The sequence below is a fragment of the Bactrocera neohumeralis genome, chromosome 4, assembly GCF_024586455.1.
Source record: "Bactrocera neohumeralis isolate Rockhampton chromosome 4, APGP_CSIRO_Bneo_wtdbg2-racon-allhic-juicebox.fasta_v2, whole genome shotgun sequence".
Classification (NCBI taxonomy): Eukaryota; Metazoa; Arthropoda; class Insecta; order Diptera; family Tephritidae; genus Bactrocera; species Bactrocera neohumeralis.
The window spans coordinates 35,607,479-35,628,349 of NC_065921.1; the positions used below are offsets into that span (position 1 = coordinate 35,607,479).

General features: G+C 35.8%; 1 long non-coding RNA gene across 1 annotated transcript in view; it reads right to left on the reverse strand.

Moving 5' to 3' along the window:
* LOC126755116 (uncharacterized) overlaps positions 1 to 3,922 on the reverse strand; it is a 209,886-nt gene extending 205,964 nt beyond the window's left edge. The window contains exon 1 of the long non-coding RNA XR_007666457.1: positions 3,620 to 3,922. This is a non-coding gene — a long non-coding RNA (uncharacterized LOC126755116). The remainder of the gene's footprint in view (positions 1 to 3,619) is intronic.
* Between the last annotated feature and the right edge of the window lie 16,949 nt (positions 3,923 to 20,871).

Consider the following 20,871-nt stretch of genomic DNA (forward strand, 5'->3'; position numbering starts at 1 on the left):
GACACCACTTACGAGGTTGTAGTCGAGTATGCATAAGCGCAATTATAATCAGGTCCTTCTCCAGCTGGTCATTCCAACGGAGTGGAGGCTTCCCTCTTTTTCTGGCAAGTACTGCGTCGCATACTTTCAGAGCTGGAGTTTTTTCATCCATGCGGATGATATGACCTAGCCAGCGTAGCCGTTGCCTCGTGATTCGATGAACTGTGTCAATGCCGTCTTATATCTCGTACAGCTCGTCGCTCCATCGACTACGATATTTGCCTTCGCCAAATGACCATAAATCTTCCGCAGAACCTTTATCTCGAAAACTCGCCGTCGTCGACTCTTCAGATGTTGTCATCGTACATTCTTCTGCAGTTTATTTCATATGTTCTCCAATTTCCCGCGTTATCTATGTATATTAGCCTGACCTGTCTTACGGCAACTTGCAACTATATGTTCCACATATTTAACAGAAAGTAACCTCCAGGTATGTTGGAGTAGCTGAATGAAATCTTTTGTTGATGTTAAGTGCTTTTTTGATTATCTGGCTTTCGGAGAGGTACATACACTTTCTATTGGTTTGTGCTCTGGCGACTGCGATGGCCAATCTAAAGTAATATTATGATTTTATTGCTTCCATTGAGTCAGAGAATGTAACCATGTTTCGGATCATAGTCTCCTTGCAGTATCCAGTTTATTTTTGCGGTGAAGCATTTAAGCTGACTTCAGATCCTTTTTACACAACATATCTTTCTATCTATCTATATATCACTAAGCGCTTTCAGGTTTTCTGGGACTATTTGATGTCTGAAATTGAAACTCGTGATCTCTGCGAGATTTGGTTTCAACAAGACGGCGCCACTTCCCACACATCGCATCAACCAATGGATTAATTGAGAGAACACTTCGTGGTGCAGGTAATTTCACGTTTTTGTGATATAACACCGTTAAACTTATTTCTGTGGGCATATGTAAAGTCTAAAGTCTATGCCCGCTTCGATTCAGGCCTTGGAGCAAAACATCACGCGTGTCATTCACCAGTTACCAATCAAAATGCTCGAATAAGTCATCAAAAATTGGACTCAACTGATGGACCGTCTGAGACGTAGCCGCGGCCAAGATTTGAAAAAGATAATCTTCAAAAAATAAATGCCAAAGAATGTTTTTTCGAATGATAATAAATATTCCACATTAAGTTTGAAGTTTCTGTGTTTTTAAAAAAAGTAGGGAGCTTCCAAATGAATCATCCTTCAGTTAGTCCATTTGGGACCTTTAGGATGCTTCGTTAGGAAGCGTGCTTCAGCACAGTTTTCCGCAAATTAAATGCACAAAGAAAAAACGTTACTTTTTGAACGCACTGTATGTATGTACATATGTATGTATGTATATCTATGCCTTGAGCATTAATTATCTTGCGCTTTGTTTACAAATGTTTTGTTCTATTTTCTTAGCAGCATTTAACTTTTCATTTATTCCGTGTACGACACTTCTTGCCGTAACACATTTTCCACTTCGGTCGCCGTGCCACAAGTCAGCGCAAACGGCCGCCTTTGTTCCAGCCGCCAAGCGCTTCGCTTTGTTCCATTTCTTTTCGATTAAAATTCAATAAACGATTTAATTCATTTTAATTTCTATTGTAATTTTCTGTACTTGTGCTATTTACATTTGTGACTTTTTAGAATCTCTTTTCCATTTTTCCGCTAAGCCCATACACACCCACATTACTAGTCGTGTGTGTATGTGTGCTTGTGCCGCTTGATCGACCCCCTACACCGTGCGTCCGCGTGTTCGACTCTCTGTATGTCAGTCTGTTCGACCGTCTGTCGCATTTCCAGTTGACAATGCCGCCAGCCGACAAGCTCGAGTCGGCTAAAGTTGCCTCTGCCGTTCGCTTTTGCCGTTGTCATGGCTGTGGTTTTCCTGCTGTCGCTACGTTGCGCGTTTGGGGCCGTGTGGCGTCTGCATGACGGCGGTAGCGACGACAATGTGGCGCGCACGTTCACAAATGCCGCGAATTGTCGATGCAAGGAACGCGCGCACGCACAGCAGATGGACAGACAACCGTACATATACATATACATATCTACGCACACTATACTTACCTATATATATGTATGTATGTATAGTATATACCGTATGTGTGACTATATTGGGGCCTCATGCGCTTTCATGGCCCGGCAATATGTTCCGTGCCACCAACGCCGCCTCTGCGTACGGCCGTCACTCGCTCATACATACATATGTTATGGGCTACAATCCGCTCGGCCAGGTTACATACAGACACATTCAATTGTACACCTTTTTAATTTTCGTTTATTTAATGTTCTAAGTGTTTGGAACAACAAAAAGCTTCGGAAGAAAACACTTTTTTTTGAGGAAAATGTAATGCAAGTTTTTATTCTTTTGTTGTTTGCTTTTATTTTATTTAATTATTGTAACCTTCTTACATTTCGGTTGTGTTTTGTGATTTTCATTTGAACCAGGAGGAATCTTGTAAAAATGCAGACAATTTGAATCGTCAGGGAAAAGAGATTAAAAGTAGGAAGTACTGCATCCATTATTCACAATCACAGGCTAGAAGATGCATTGTTATTAGAAAGATATTCTTTCGGAATTACATTAAGATTTCTTACATATTGACCGATAGATGCGATATAAAAGTCACCTACTTGTAGAAGCTCAAAAACATTTACATAGTATATTAGGTATATTGTGAGCTGACTGTACGAGTACTAACTCGATTTTAGCCATTTTTGGCACAAGCGCGTGCAGACATCACTAAAATATTTTTCCCGAATTCCAATACTAAAACTCACAGACAGATATAATCGATAAAAAATCGGCCATATTTACGGGTGTCTGGGCCCTTTACAAGTTATAATCCGGTTTCGACATATTTTGTGTGTAAGATTAAATACCTTGAGGACACTAGCAACGTTTTCTAATAACTTCATCGATGTTTGATTTGTATACTGTAAAATGTAATAATCAGATGGCATTGAAACCGATTTCTCCCATTTCCATAGTGTACAATAGTAGGAATTGTATAACCTCACACACCAAATGTGGTTGAAGTTGGTCAAGTAATTCCTGATATATAGGAAGTCACTTTAGATTACAACATAATCGGGGAAAACTGCTGAAAATACTTATTCTCAACAAGTTTGGTTGAGTTAGTTCAGGGGTTTGGATGATATGTACATTTAACCACTCAAAAATATTTGGCCCACAAGGCTACTGGGATTCCCTTAACGAAACTATATTTTCGTATCTAAATTTACTGCTAGTTATTCGTTAGTGTCGTTTTGTAAGCGTGTCAGTGGTCCATTTACGTCCATCTGCAACAATAACCATGCGTTCCTTGGGTGTCAAGAAACATATGTACATATGTGTCAAGCTTCATCGCGATATCTCAAGTTATCGCTTGCACGGACAGGCGGACGGACTGACAATAGCCTAGATTTCAAGTCCTCCTGTTACCCTGATTATTACTTGTATGTATATCTATAAATATATATATAAATTATATAACTACATACATATAATGGGTTGTCAAAAAAGTCTTGCGGTATTATCGCTAGTTGGCGCTGAAAGCGCGTAGTTCTGGTTTTATTCGTCGCATCGGGTCATGCTATACCTTTTTGGAAAGCTCATTTCACGCGCTAACACGTGTTTGATTGATTGTCGTTTCTTTTAAGTCGTTCGTGAGTTATAGCGTCGCAAACATGGAGCAAAATAAAGAGAAAATACGGCATATTTTACAGTACTACTACTTTAAAGGCAAAAATGCATCTCAAGCCGCCAATAAAATTTGTGCAGTTTATGAACCCGATACAGTTTCCATTTCCACCGCACAACGATGGTTTCAACGTTTTCGTTCTGGTGTAGAGGTGGTCGAAGATGCGCCACGCTCCGGAAGGCCTGTCGTCGAAAATTGCGATAAAATCTCTGAATTGGTCGAAAGAGACCGGCATAGTAGCAGCCGTGGCATCGGTCAAGAGCTGGGCATGAGTCATCAAAAATTCATTTCAATTTCAATAAAAAAAAATTCAATAAAAATATCGCAAGACTTTTTTGACAACCCATTATATCTCGATTAGTTTTAGGTGATACAAAAACAGTTAGGTGAACAAAACTATTACACTCTGTGCAACATGTTGCGAGAGTATACAAATTATTCCATATGACCAGGATTGGGATTTCTTTAATTCAAAAATTTTGTTTTCAGAATTTTGAACTATATTTTTAATTTTTAATTCCGATTTTGGAATTGAAGGAGTTTAATTCAAGATATTTGGAATTAAAGATTGAACGTTTTATTTTTATTCCAAAGTATCTTGGATTATATACAACTAAGATTGCAAATCATTTGAAATATATAAAAAAAATATATAAAAACTTAATTCAAATGTGAAATTTAATTATTTTGAATGCATAATTACAACCCTGCATATGACCAACTTTCAGGATGTATTACAAAATCTCTTCAAAAACTTTTGCAATTCTTTCTCATACTTCACTTGATTTCTTTATAAAAATGCAGTGATTTCCGTTTGATACCATATCATACATATGTACAGTTTGTGAAAGGATCTAATGTTCAGTTTCGTAAGTTCATTTAATTTTTTTTTCTTAATATTTTTGACAAAAAAACTTCTTGTATATTTCCAACCACTTTTTCAATTTCAATTCCCAGTTTTTAAATAGCAAAGACCTACCTCTTCCTAAATTATATATCCTTTGAATCTGAACTGGCTACCTGATTTCCTAAGTTTCCAAATTTAAGAAATTATTGCACTAAGACACAGTCCACTGAAGGCATTTCAATAAAAAATCCAAAGATCGTTTGACTTAGAATTTGCAAACAGTGTGAATACCAAACAGGTTGTAAAAATTATATTTTATATTGTATAAATCATTTGACAAAATTCTCGATTGGAGTGATCGTCCAACTCTTCAATAAAAAATACGACTATTCGTTTATTGCTGAAACGGTCTGAATTTCGGCGATTACCTCTTTACTGTTGCTATATTTCTTTTCTGAGAGCATTCTCTTAAGGTCTGGGAAGATAAAAGAATATCTGAGGCCGCATCCGGGTACTACGATATATGCTGAAGATATGCTTTCTGACACGGTGAGTAATAATCATCAACTATTCGTGAAGCATATGTCCAAAATGTTCCGTTGATGTCTTTAGAGTGTAATCTTTATCTAACAGCAGAAAAATTTTGTATTTTTGATATTATCACCTCGCCGTTTTTCCCAATGTCTGATTAGCAACCATCTGTCAATTAGGTTTTGGTTAACTTCACCAAGACTCCTGCTTTCGATATAAAACCTTTTTTTTTAACCAGAACTGTCAGATGGCTGATAACCAACCATTGAGAGAACGGCCCTTAGACATCCAGCAAGCCGATTAAAACTTGGGCATTCCACAACTTGAGTTTTACAAAACATATACATACATAAGATATGATCTTTCAGCCTGTTTGGTATTTAAAAAAGGAGATTAGTATGAAGGTCTGTTAGTAAGTCAAGTGCCTGAAAAATATAAATACTAGTTGGATTGGACACAAAACCACAGATCTAATCAAATAAACTTTGGTGTCTTTCTGTCTAGTTGGATTTCAGACAGAATGTTTTGATCACCAAGTTTCACAGTTAATCGGTATGTTCGGATTTAAACACTTGAGGTTTCTGGATTTTTTGAAAGATAACATTTTTCTCAGCTTCTTGCTTCTTCCCCAAACCTTACGCGAGACTTTTTAAGTTGTATGTTTTGACTATTAGTTTTAATTAAGACTAGCAAAAGCTAGCATTTGAGATTTGGGGGCAAAACTGTACATTAAAATCGCTGGGTTAAAATAATAATAAATAAATCTGGCGAATACGACAAACACTATTATGTGAAGCTTCATTCTCGAAACATTTTTTACTTTAACTTTATGTTTTTTAGTTTCACCTCAAATACAATTTTTAGACAACCATTACGCAATCTCCGACACACTGTGACGTTGTCACTGTCTCATTCTTCTTCCCAAACATATAAACTTACATACAGGGCTCACAGCTTATTTCTGTAAGCAACATTTTTGATAATACTGATATGGAATTAATATTTTTTGCTCTGAACTAAATGAACGAATGATGCAATTATGTTGATAATTTAGTTCTAAATACAAAAACCAAAAACATTCATAATTCATGGGTCACAGCTTATTTCGTGTGGTATAAAAATTCTTACTAAAAGGTTATAAAAACTAAACAAAAATAAAATTTCAATATTTTGTGGAAAAGCATTTTTGCTCGATTACAGTTTTCATGCTTTTGCATTTCCACTAATTTTTTTGTATAATCTGGCGATATTTTACCCCACTTTCCTTCAAAGCCGCTTTTAGTTTTGGACTATAAATGTGATGTTTTCTAATAAGAATTTCTATGTGCATAAGCAATAACGTTCATCTGGTGACTGTGCATTTTGGACGAGGTGTAGACAATTCCAAATGAGCCAAGTCTAGGTAAACTTCTTTATTCATAGTGGAGTTAAAATAATCGACCAACGCCTAATGACATAACCCCCAAACCATTACATGACCGCCACCATGTTTTACTGTTGCGCGTAAATTTTTTGTTTGGAGCACTATTTGGTTGCCGCCATACGTATGCTTTACCATCTGACGCAAAAAGATTAAACTTGCTCTCATCGGCGAAAATAACCGTATTCCAAAAAGCATTGTCCTTGTTTAAATGGTCTTTTGCGAACTTTAAACGGGCTGTTTTATTTTTCTTATTTATAAAAGGCTTATTTCGTGCTGTTCGCCCATGAAAATAATTTAATATTCTGCGCACAGTTTCTGGATGACATTTTTTGCCGAGAAACATTTCAACATCTTTGGTCACCGCTGGAGCACTTATAATTTTTTTTTTAATCTTTTTTAAAATCCATCTCATCCGTTTCATTAAAAATTTTATTAGGAGCTTTCGACGACACATTTCCACGAACAAAGCGCTGAATCTGTTGAACTTAAATCAACCATTTCAGCAATTTGTTTTTCGTTGTTTTTGCCAAAATGTTTAATAACTAATTCGCTTTTTCAATTGAAGTACCCATTTGATATACCGCGTAATTCCAACTGATCTGCATTGTTTTTAGAACATAAACTGCTTCTTAAGTATTCACAGTTCAGTCTTTGATTTACCGTTAGTTTTCTGCATCCGTTATTTGCATGTATCACATGAACGAAAATCAACACACGAAATAAGCTTAATATATGAGTTTTTTGGTAAAAAAATATTGAATTTGAATACTTTTGTGAATTTGTTTACATGTTTTGTATTTAAAACTAAATTATTATAATTGCATCATTCGTTCATTTACAGAGCAAAAAATATTAATTTCATATCAGTATTATCAAAATTGTTGCTAAGAACACGAACAAATAGCTTATACTGGAAATATTCTATGGATAATTCTGAACAACTTTGCCTAAGAGTCTATGGGTTAAAAACCGGTTTCAAGCCAGCGATGTTTAAGGCGAAATTTAAAAAATCTAAATAATCGGTTTTATGGGAGATACATATGTGATATTATAGTCCGATCTTGTCGATAGTTATCAATTGAATATCAAAATGCACCTACGCATTAAATTTCATTGGGATATCTCAAAAACTGGCGAACAAATTTTAAAAATACATAAAAGATAAACTTCGCCTTAAAATCGCTGGCTCGAAACCGGACCAGTATATAACATATAGATGACTTACATACCGATCGATTTCATGTATAATTTTTTATTTGAAACGGTATTTTGACGAAAACTTGGCACACATTACCATTGAAGGGATCAATAAAATCTTCGAACAAATTTATCAGATCGGACCACTATAGCATGTATCTGCCATACAAAATGACCTATCAAAATCAATTAATTGTATGGGCATATTTATTTGCGTAGAGTATTATGGTATAGCTTCGGTTACACAGAGATTTTCTTGTTTTTATTAAAATTAGTTTAATATAATAACTTTTATCTTTTACTTTTACATTTTTTGTGCGATACTTTTACTTCTAATCGTGTTCGTTTTTTACATTCCCTTTGCGTTTTATATTCGCTGCTTACATATGTACGTACATATGCACACACATGCATACGTATGAACGCGCTGCTCTTGGCGTTCTGGTTGAACTTTCCGTGCTTTTGCTCCACTGCTTTGGATAATGTCATTGCTATTGTTGTTGTAGTTACTTGCATTACTGTTGCTATTCTGGTTTGTGTTTTCAACGTAACTGACTCGCTGGTATATGGTATACTTATACACATTGTTGTATTTATATTCTGTTTGTTGTTGCCTATGTTGTTATTTTGTTGTTGGTGATTCATCGACGTTAAAAATAAAACTTTGTATTTGTCAGTATTTTCGCTTGAAATTTGTCTGGCTAAATGTACATAATATTGCCTTTTAATATATTTTGTAGTAAAACTGCATTTTGGTCGCACCAACCGAAAGACTCCTACATGAGTCCATGCATATGGTTTTGTGATGATAAAGGTCTTTATCAAATTGTTATCATTAATCACCACAATAGACTTTTCCACTATATATTAACAAGGTTAGAAAATTCGTGAACTTACGCGTAAGGACATACATATGTATGTATGTATGTATTTGGGCAAGCTTCCTTTAAAGTAACTTATTATTCGACAAATGTCGGAACCCAAAAATTTTAAGTTGACTCCGAGAGTCTATCCGATTTTTATTATTACTATATACACACATACTATAAGTAAGCCCGAAACGAGTGACGATCGCTTGGATATTGGTGAACGCTACATTGGAGCCAGATAACTCTCACACAAAGCGATATATTCGACATAAGGTCCTCTTGCATGAACACAAGAAAAAACGTTAACTTCGGTTGCACCGAAGCTGAATTTCTTATAACATAAAACAGTAAAGATGATCTTGATCGTTCAGTTTATATGCCGGTTATAAGGATCCGATATCACCGCTTCTTGGACATGGCAAAATCAATTCAATTCATGACCAAATCAATTCAGGGGCACCGATGGTCCCATTTTCGAACATCAAATTACATATGTATATGGTGTATATGATGGATATGTTCACTTCACTTGCAAAGATGTCCAATAGATTTCGTTGACATCTCATTTTCACACTAAGAAATATAAATATGTTGACGAATTGTTGGCAAAAGAAAGTGTTTCTCTCTAAAAGCTGTCCTTTAGCTCCACGAAACCGGAGTTAAGCCAATTCTATTGTCTATTGACGGGAGCTATTGCTTCGGAGTATAGCAGCCTTCGGATATGGCTTTAAAATCTGATAGTAAGCTGTCAATACTAGACTTGAGTTCATTAACCGTACGTTTAGCACTACTAAGGGAGTGCCTAACGTCATTATTAACGACATCAAGCCACTTCGCGATAAGACTATTATGGGTGCTGGGCGACAACTTAGCCACGAAATCTGTAAAATGGGAAACGGCTGGAGCTCTGATCTTTTCGTGTATTCTGGATGGCTGGGCTTTATGTGTTCTTGGCCTACCTTTAGTTTCCGGTAGTTAGAGAGAACAGAGAAGAAACGCCTAGCAGATATTTAATTGCCTTAAGGCGATTTTTATGAATTAGCCAAATGCGATCAGTCGCACATTTCTATAACTCACTCGATTTGATGTCACAATAATCTCACTTTCGCTTTTGTTATTTTTCGATGCAAATTAGTCAAATGGAATGTGTCGTGACCTGTCAACCAGTTTGTTTACAGCAGCTGCTTAAGTCGGTAAACCTCAGTAGTGCGTTGTGATTTTTACTATGTCTTATCCCTCGAATATCAAACAAAGTATTTGTCTCAAATTTTGTATTTCTAACCAAATTTCGTGTGCGGAACACATATGTATGCTCACGAGTGGTACAAAACCTTCAAAGACGGTCGAGAGATCGTTGAAGACATGCCTCGTTCTGGACGATCTTCGATCTCTTCAACTGATGAACATATTAAACAAGTAAATGATATGGTGCTTGAAAATCGTCAAGCAAGTGTTAGAGCGATGGCAAGAGAGCTCGACATCTCTCGTGAGTCCGTTCGAATGATTTGGTTTTTGCTCGACTCGTCCCGATAAAGCCGATTTTTTTTCAAAAAGGGTACGATTGGGACTCAATTTACAACCAAAACAAATAAAAACAAATGAAATTTAGTTAGAAATACGGCTAAATATATTGAAGATAATCTGTTAAAAGCTCTTCAAAACAATGGTTTAGATGTAATGAACAAAATCTCTAGCTACGTGATTGCAGCAAAAATTACAGGATCTAGAAACGACAATTCCGATTCAATGTTATTGTAGATCGTTTTAATAATGCAAGTAAGAAGCTTCAGGAATCTTAAATGGCTTAATCATATTACGGAATTAGGGTTCTTTGGCATTATTCTTTCAAGATCTGTGAGACAAATAATTCTCTGAAAATGAACAAAAAGCCAATGCAGGTTATTATAATCAATAAAATTATCATTATTATCGCGAAAGAAACCGAAAAGATGAAGCAGAGAAGTTAACTTTATCTGGGAAGAAAATTTTCGCATCGGTGTTTATAACCGAATTGTAGAAAATTTGAGCCAGACGTAAAAGTGTTTATCCAAAGATCTACGAAAATTTTAATTTTTTTTTGATTATTGTAATTATTGTAAGATTATAATTTATCAGAAATTTGGCACTCAAATGAATTGAAAAAACTGGCAAACAAATGAGTCGAGAAGTATCCTGATGATTTGAAAAAAACCGGGAAAGAGTTTATTCATTTACAATGTCAACTCAAAGATTCCTTGGCAAATACGTTCATTCATAGGCAAAGCATTGCCTTCTCTAAATTTTCGAGTTGTTTATCGAAATGTAGATACTGCTGTACATATGTATGTATGTATCAGTATTCCAACTACGAATTATTCAGCAGAAAGATCTTTTTCCACCTTCAAAAGGCTTACAACGTATTTCCGTCCAAGTACGGGTTAAGATAGGCTAAAAGCTTTGGGAATGCTGTCCCTTGAAAGTCCAGCTAGTTGAAGAAATGAATTACGATGTCATGCCAAAAATCCAATCGTATAATTACATATGCGATGTAGTACACATACGATAATATTTGCTTCGTTACAAGTAGAATGTGCAAATATAAGTAGCAAAGAACATATTCGAGCATTGCAAAAGCACCTGAACTGGAACTGAATATATGCACGGGCGCAAGCTCATTTCCACATTCTTTCTACGAATCTCGAACTATCTCACTTTATTTCACACCGGTTAAAATACAGCATACGGGCACCACTTTCTGGGGGAATTGTAGTTTTGCTTTTTTACTTTAATAGACGGACACGAATAAAAGATGTACCTCACATTTTCATATTCGCCGCTGGAAAAAGAGCAGTCAGATCAGTAACAAATTAATCTATATGGCATTCTCTTTACCCGCTTTGCTCTTTTTGAATTGACCGCTGCGACCCTCTCCCTTTCTACGCTCCGCCCTCCCCAGTTTTTCTGTCGCTCTTTCGACTGTTCGACTGTCTATTCTTCTTCTACTTTTGAGCCGTTAGGTGCTTATCAGAGCATTTGGATTTATCAAAAACCACGTAACGCTGTGAATATGCCTCAGCTTGCTTTGACAATACTTCATCTACAGAACTCAACCGATCTAGTAAATATCATAAAAAGAACTTAAAGTCGAATGGATCTCAACAATCTCTTACCTCTCACAACTCATCTCAGCTTACCTATACAACGGTTCCGCTCGAGTTGAGCCCTTCCTTATTTGATTTGTTGTGCAACTTTTCTAACAAAAGTACTAGTTTATGTGTATGTGTATGTATGTATATATTAACACATGGCACATATTCGATTCAATTCAGTTACATTTTTAATTTGTTTGCAACCAGATTTGGTGTGGCTCCTAGGCCTGGCCTACCTTATTCGGCACACCTGCAGGCCTTATTTGCGCACCCGTGAATATAATATTTGCTGCGTATTCACAACAATATAAACACACATTCATATGTACGTTCGTATGCGTCATGCTCATATTTTTCAAAACCTGATTTTATACATTAGAATTCAAGCTAAATATTTACAGTTGTTATCGTATTGCACAAATTATAAGTCAATTCCGAGTCTATGTTAAAAGAAGTTTCCTGCGGAAATCATATTCTTATGAGAACATGGAAAGTTTTATGGCACTTAGAATTATGGATTGATGGCACATTTTTGGTCGAAGTAACCTATTTTCAAGGAGAAATTTAAATTTTATTAGCTTTCGTAGAATTTAATGGTTATTTTAATTGGAAAATTGTAAATTGGGCACAAGTTGATTTCAGTTCAATGGGGAAAGTGTACAAAAGACTCTTGTCAGTACAGCACACTTTTATAATGAAGTCGATGATTTAATTTTTACTTTCTTTTTATTTAGTTTCCTATATACATACTCGTACATGAGTCAAAATCAGTCGTTTTATGTTAGACTTCTGAAATGAGCACTCGTGTTTTAGGTCAGAAGTTAGGACTATTTTTGCTGACTACCAATAATCGGAAGTTCCCGAAATGTTACTAATTCTGATAAGGCATTGAAATAAGACCGTGTAAGTATATAATTATAGGGCGTAGGATTACTTAGTTGCTAGAATATTGAAAATAATTATAAATATGTACAGATTTGGGAGTTGGGATAATTCGAGGATTAATTTTACACATTTTCAGCTGCAGCATAACCTATATTACGCCTTTACTAAGTTTTTCTAATAGCCCTGACAAACGAGCAAAATTAATGCGCCTTAAGCAACGCTAAGGCGCATTGCATTTTTATGATGACAGACGGCAGACTTGTGCATTTAGACAGCTGATAGTGAATTTTGTTTATTTATTACAAAAAAAAGTGAAATTAAAAATGAATAAAATAGAAATTTTGGTATTTTTGGAAAATCAATATAAATTTAACGAATAAATTCGTTTTTTATTAACTACGTTCAAATATAATAAAATTAATAGCAATAATTGATTGTAATGAGGTAAAATTGTACAAAGGGTGCGAAAAAGTTAAGAATATTGGAAAAATGGATAGCAAACTGTGCGTTGTTTATTTTCTGCCTTTTAAAAATATTAAAATTTGTTTTTGTTAATATACTTGCACATAATTTAATTAGCAATATAAAACTGCTTACCTTTGATGCTGTAAACGCAAAGGAGGCGGCAGACTTCAACCGACATCTGTCAAAAAAATAGCAAAAATCGGCAATTTTTGAGCAGTGTTGCCTACTAATATTTGGTAAATTCAGCTAAATGCACGAAATTCTTGTGCATTACAAACTTGCATTAACATGGGTCAAATGCGCAAGTAAATGTAAATTAAGCCCGCTAATGCATATTAGCGCTGTCGTCTGTCAGGGCTATAAGACTCGTATGTATATGCATATGTAGACCAGTGCAGGAGGTTTTGAAAATGATAAGAAAACGACAGAAATACATAGTGGGTTTAAGGGGTAGTTTTTGGCATTTTCTGAGAAAATTTACGAAAAGAAAATAGAGATTTGAACAAACATAAATCCAACTGAGTTTAAGGGGTTGTATACAGTAAGAAGGCCGAATAAAGCGCATTTTCCAGAATTCTTACTTATAAATTTATTGATCCAAGAATTTTTATACATATTATCTTTTAACTGCATTTTAAGACTTACTATTAGTAAAAATATTTATTTGGAAAGGAATTACAGCGGAGCTCCTCTCAAAAAATACGTTTTCCGGTCCACAATATCTCTGAACTGAATTCTCTGAAATTAAAAACAAGAAAAAACGTTAACTTCGGTAGCACCGAAGCTAAATACCCTTCACAGGTGCATTTCTGTTAGTAACTATGTGTTCAGTTTGTATGGAAGCTATATGCTATAGTTAACCGATCTGAACAAGTTTTTTAGAGATTACATTGTTGCCTTAGAAAATAACATATAACAAATTTCGTTAATAAATCTTATCAAATGTGAAAGTTGTCCATACAATAACTTGATTCCGATCGTTCAGTTTGTATGGCAGCTATATGTTATGGTGGTCCGATATCGGCAGGTCCGACAAATGAGCAGCTTCTTGAAGAGAAAATGACGTTTACAAAATTTCAAAACGATATCTTAAAAACTGAGCGACTAGTTCGTATATATACAGACAGACGGACAGACAGACGGACATGGCTAACTCGACTCAGCTCAACATACTGATCATTTATATATATACTTTATAGGGTTCCGACGCTTCATTTCTGGGTGTTAATAATACGTCGTGACATAATCTTAATATACCCTGCATTTGATCATCGGGTATAAAAAGAAACGGATTTCTTTAAAGTAATGTTAAATCTAATAATTAATTGGAGGAATAAACAAAATAAAATTATATGAACAAATGTTGGCTTCTCAAAAAAATAATCAATTTTTGATAAAAATTTCGGCTTTCAATTGTTTATAAAAAAAAATTGTGTTGATTAAATTTATATTAATCACTAAAAAATATATTTAAGAAAATCGTGTTTAATCGTTTTAGCCATTTTCGAGTAATTTTGGTCACCGACTTTGAAAAGACCATTTCGAGAAAAATGAGAGCGCTCTAAAGCAACTTTTCGAATTTGCGTGTAACTTCGAAAATTCACCGGAACGAAATGATTTCTGTGTGTATTCTTAAATTCTTAAATACATTAAGAAAACAAAATAAAAAATCGATTTTTGAAAATTCTAGCTGTATAGTATAACCACTTAAAAAAATGTGATATTTTGCTGCAGCGGATGCTCACTAAACTTATTATAAGGTGGGTGAAAGCTCACTTTAAAGAATTTTTTTGCCCACAAATATTCCAGTACCCAGGCAGACAATCTTAAATTATAAGATTATTGAGGCGAATTGATTTAGCCGAAACTAAATATACAATCGCCTTAAGCTACCGAAACCTGAAATTAAAGTTAAGATACCTAAATCAAGGAAAAATTCGTCCTTGACGGAGACGAGTAGAGCCTGATTTGGGTTCGCGTCCAGACGGAAGAGCCTGCCCTGCAACAATTTCAATATTATGCTTGGCAATTTTAACGCCAAGGTGGACAAAAAAGGTAGCTTCGTAGATACAATAGTTGGAGGATTCAGCCTCCATGGTGAAACTTCTCCAAATGGACTTAGTCGACTACGCAGGGACTCGAAAGATGGTTGTATGCATTTTGTTGCAGTGAAAGTGTAAGTCCTGGAGATGACGAACCCCATTCCCCAATGGATTACGAACCCCGGGAAGGATCGTGCTTCTTTGCATGATATGGTCGTATGAAAGCGAACCGGACAATTGGAACTTAAGTGTGCTCTGTCCAATCCACAGAAAGGGGACCCGCAATCAGTGCCAAATACGGTGGGATAAGTTTATTTAATATCGCATATAAAGTCTTAACTAATTAGACCTTATCAATGTTGCTTTATACCTAGAAAACCTACTATCGATCAAATTTCGACCGTCTGCTAAATTTTGGAAAATTTACGTGAAAAGTATAGCGATATATTGTTATGTAAAGCTGGGTCACAGGCCCACAATGTAACCAAAGGTCTTCCACATCAACATTCACTAATTTAGGAACGGAAAAGTCTTTGATCATGGCTCTATAATGTTTCCCATTGAATGTAATATTATAGGTGGTTTGTTATAATTTTTGAAGAAACATTTTTATTCACATGAATCACATAGAAAATTACTTAGAGATAAAATAAAATAACTTCAAATATTTTAATGACTTATTTGTCATAGAGCATATATAAACATAAAAGAATAATGTTTAGTGACCTTTTAGGAAAGCAACGTACATAAAGGGTCTCAATAATGACTTGTGTATAATCATCTCTCCAAATGTGAGAATTTTGTTCACAAAGGTACCCATTCAACCAAAGTGAGTTTCATCGGTGAACCAAAATTTGCTTGTGAAAATCGGAATCGGTAGTCAGCTCGCATTCACTGAATGTGCGGCACGCCTAATATTCGGTCGGTTTTAATTCCTACACGAGTTGGATATTGTTGAGCGTGGTGGTGGACTCATTGGCTTCTTGCTCATTATTCGTTCGTGTAAACGTGATGCGAAACAGATCGATGGTTGCTTGAATTACCGACTCTGATCTGCGATTAATGTTTAAAGTCTCTGAAAAAACGTCTAAACAAACTTCCGTTATTTTTACCTATTGAATGTCGTTAAAGAAATCAAACGATCTTTACACTTTTTTGTTCCTTACTCTTACCTTTTGTTTAAGATTATATTTTTATTAGACTTCCATTAGGCACTCGTTAACTTTATTAATTATACCTCGATTCTTTATAAATAACTACTCGTTACGCAAACTTTTAAGTAAAGTTCTAACCTCATTTGCACTACTATTCTTTCGCTGAAACAACAGAGAAAAGAAGAAAGAAACAACGCGAAAAAGTCAAGAAGCGCATGCAAGCGGTAGAATAATCTTAAGACGAAGCAGCTTAAAAACAGAATTGTGTCGCTTTATAATAATCTGCAAGAATATAAAAATAATAAAAAACAAATGAACTTTGACGAAAATAATAATAACAATAACATTCAGCAAATGTCAAATGTTTGCGTAACTTGTTGTTGATATTTAAAGCTACACTCCCCACCGGAGCACCACCGACATGTTTCCCCCGTCACCAACGTGCCGCCTCAACGAAATGCCCTTGGGGGAAGCGCGCTTATCGCCAAACTAATGCGATACTCTAACGCGTCGCACCAACACGCCCGTGTTCCAGCTGCAGGCGCCGAAGTGCTGCTGATTAAAGAGCCACCGACGCAACCAACTACGCCCTCACCACTCTCGCCGCGAACATTTGCGACACATTGCCCACCATCGTTTGTTGTCGTTTTTGCTAGCTGCCTACCTTCCTACCGCCGCTGCTCACTCGTACTTTTTAGCAGCCTCGCACTCGTGCAACCCCTTCTTCGACTTGCCTTCGCGTTGAGCATTTCGCATTTTCGTTTTCATTTTCCTTCAGCCATCATTTTCAGCACCGCCGCACTTTGGTCCATCCACCTTGCTGCTTGTGTATATGTGCATGCATGTGTATCGACTTGGTATCTCAGCTGACTGACTGACTGAGTGGCGATGGCGAACCCCTGTGTCGCTTGTTGTTACATTCGGCGCTGTTGCTGGATGTTTAGTGCTGTGCGGCACACAAATTTCTAGTACAGTGACTAAGTCGGTGTCGGTGTCGGCGTCGGCTGTGGCAGCGTTGACTTCAAACGGCTCATTGCGAGGAATGTTGCATGACACAAGGAAAAAGCAAAAACAAAACAACGAGTGTGCAGTGAAAAACAAAATAAAAGTAGCAACAACAATAGCTACTGCATTGATAGCGAAGGCGAGTCGACATGCAACAGCCAGTCAGTCAGCCAAGCGAAGGCAAAGGCAGTAGCAGCAACAGCAATAGCCAGAGTTGAGGCGACGCAGCCATGCGAACAGACATGCAACCAGACGCCTGAAAGCGGCGGCAGAGCGACAGACAAAATGCTGTTCTTTGTTATCCTTTATTATTGTTGCATGCTGCAAACTGAACTGAAAATACCACGAAGCAGAAAAAATACAAAATTTCAAACATCCACGCACGCACAGATATCTACGACAAGTGACGTCAAATGAAAGTATACAGATAAAATAAATATTTTATGCAAAGGGATATTCTTGTTTAATAACTTAGCCCTAACCCTCTTCTTATGTAAATTTTATGCACTTTTGAAGCTCAAGTAGAAACTTCATAGATTCAAAATCCGGAATTGGTTCACGATATTGGTTTGGAAAACCTTCCCTTGTGTAAAATGTTATATATTTTATTTTATTTGTTGCTGGAATGATAACACATACTGAAAGACATTTTAAAAGCAATTGGTTGTGGTGAAACAGTGGCAAGAATTGCTTTCTTGTTAAATTCCCGTTCCGAAAAACTGTCTCTCAAAATGCGCTCGAGTTCAGCAGTCAACAAACAGCCTCCTACTACAGGGTTTTTCAATAAGAGTGATGTGATTTCTTTTCAAAGAAACAAAACACAAATTGTTGAGGAACGTTTTCTATTTAATGTGAAGTACAATCGATACAATTAAGTTCTGAATATTACATCAATGAAATGGCATCCACGACTTCTTTTGCAGGAACGAATTTAATGAACCCAATCTTCGAGTACTTTTCCATCACTAAATCAAGTCGCGTGCCATGAATAGCACGTTCAGTATTGACTGCTAAAGCTTTGAGAGTCAGGTTTATTGCTTGAAACCAATGTCTTCAAATAACCCCACAAGAACTAGTCTAATGATACAAAATACCAACTTCTTGGAGGCCATTCAATGTCACAATTTCTTGAAATAATCAAATCTCCAAACTTTTCTCACAATAACTCAGTTGTTGCACGTTCTGTGTGGTACGTAGCCCCGTATTGTTGAAATCAGATGTTGTTAAGGCCATCTTCTTCTAATAGTGGCAATAAAAATAGGTTATCATGGATCATTGACAGTAACGCATTATTTCGACTAAACTAAACAGACTAAAAACTACACCAAACTGTCAATTTAGGTGAACGTAATAGTTGTTCACGAATAATTTGTGGATTATCGTCACACCGGAATCGACAGTTTTGTTTATTTACCGCACCACTCAGATGAAAGTGAGCCTCAACAGAGAAAACGATTTTCTTAAAAAATCGTTATCGTTTCCAAGCAAATTCACGACGTTTACAGTGGTCCAATGGCTTCAGTTCCTGAATGAAAACAAATCCTAATTCAAAATCCGCCAGGTTAGGGTTTAAAACAGTTCCAATTTTTGAGAACGTCTTGAAATCAACATATTACGGTTTTCAGCAAAACTTGTCTGAACGACACAAATGTTTACACTACTTCGAGCAATCCTTTGTTTAACGGCACTTGAATAATAGCAAAAAAAAATTTTGCTTGAAATGTGCAACAATTCGACGAATAAATGTATTTGTATTATTTTTAAAAAGGAATAAAAGCCAAGAAAACGGTATATATTGGTTTGGTTGTTTGAAAGCTGCGGCAGCTTCTTACTTCTAACATATTTATTTTTCAGTCGAAGCAACGTAAGAATTCTATGGAGTTTCTCCTTGACCACAGAACCCTAATGCGTTAATTATAATTGTTCAAAGGCACACCTAGTGTGACAGCCTAAAATAAAAGCCAAGTTTTTAAGTAAAAACAGTAAAATTATTGTAGAAAAACATTAAACATTTTTCTAGATACAAACGATATCCGAAGTCGCTGAGAAAGGTCCAGCACTGCTGCTGTTATCCCGGCTTTCGCGCTTACGCGCACTCAAAAAAAAAAACAGAAATTTTGAAAAATTGAGTTTTGAGAAAAACGCGTTTAAAGATATGTAAACTGATGATTTAATTAAGCGGTTACACTTTCAAAGGCTATAGCTCAAAAACTAATTGAAATTTCAATGCAAAGTTTTAGTTTGTTTTTTAAGTGTATAACCATCGAAATACGATTTTTTTTAATCTTACGTGTGTCCCTCAAATCGGAAAGAAATTATAATTTCCTTTGCAAACGTGTTCTCTAAATTGTCGCATAGTGTACCTTACAAGTGGTGTATTTCTTATACAACAAAGAACGTAGCAAATAAGCAAAGAGAAGCATGAACATAAAAGTAACAAAAAATCGATGCTTTCGTTCGATATTCATCCCCATTTTTCCAGCTTTCCATACTTCCTATGCCATTCTTTATGCATTTGCTGATCAAACATGCGCTTTATTTATAAATATGCAAACGCAATCTTAAGTGCTATTGCAGGAGGTACTACCATTAAATAACCCAAGTGACGAATAAAGGGCCTTCTAAACTCCAATATTTTCCGCTATTGCTTTAAATTTTAAATGGAGGTCTTAGGCTGCGAACTAATTGAAAAAATTGCCAGTACCAGACATCGATTTTTTATTGATTTTTTTCTTTCACAGATTCCCCTCAAAAATAAATCACTCTATTTAACATCGAAACACTTTAGAAGTCCAATTACTTTGTTTAAAATTAAAATACTTATTATAATTTAGATGGGAAATTTACCGATAAAGAATTCAAGATAAACGATGAACGAATGCAAACTGTCCTTATTTTTTTATCAACTTTATCCGCCGCCATACTCCTTAAGCCAGAGGAAAGAAAAACGTTGAACTTTATTCTGCATTTTCTCAGCACTAAAAATTTGTTAAAAAACGGCGCATTGGTGGAATAGCTTTGCGGTGACGTTAATACGTAAGGGCACAGATCGAAATCGTAGGAAATAAAACCCGAATATGGTGGTGTTTCATCACCTGGATGATTTAATTTTCGCTAGTAAACTTAGTCCAATTCTTTTGTGTTTGGAAAAGGAAATAAAAACGAATTATTAGTATTCTTGAATATACAGTGGCGATCATATAAATAACATAACTAACATCTAAAGGAATAAACCTTAATTCATCATAACATTTTTATTTGTCCTTTATTTTAAATAAATACAAGAAAAAACTATAACTTCGACAGCACCAAAGCTATATTTCCCTTCACAGACGCATTCCTTATATCATAATAATGTATAAGAGATATTGGCGTTATCGAGTCGAGCAAGAACACGTTTCATACCCAAATATTCACCAAGACTCACAGAGATGTCGAGCTCATCAGCTGAAATGGTCAAAGATCGTCCAGAACAGAGCATGTCTTCAATGATCTCTCGACCGCCTTTAAAGACTTTGAACCACTCGTAGGCTTGAGTTTTTGATACTGCACACGAAATTTGGTGAGAAATACAAATTTGAGACAAATTCTTTGTTCGATATTT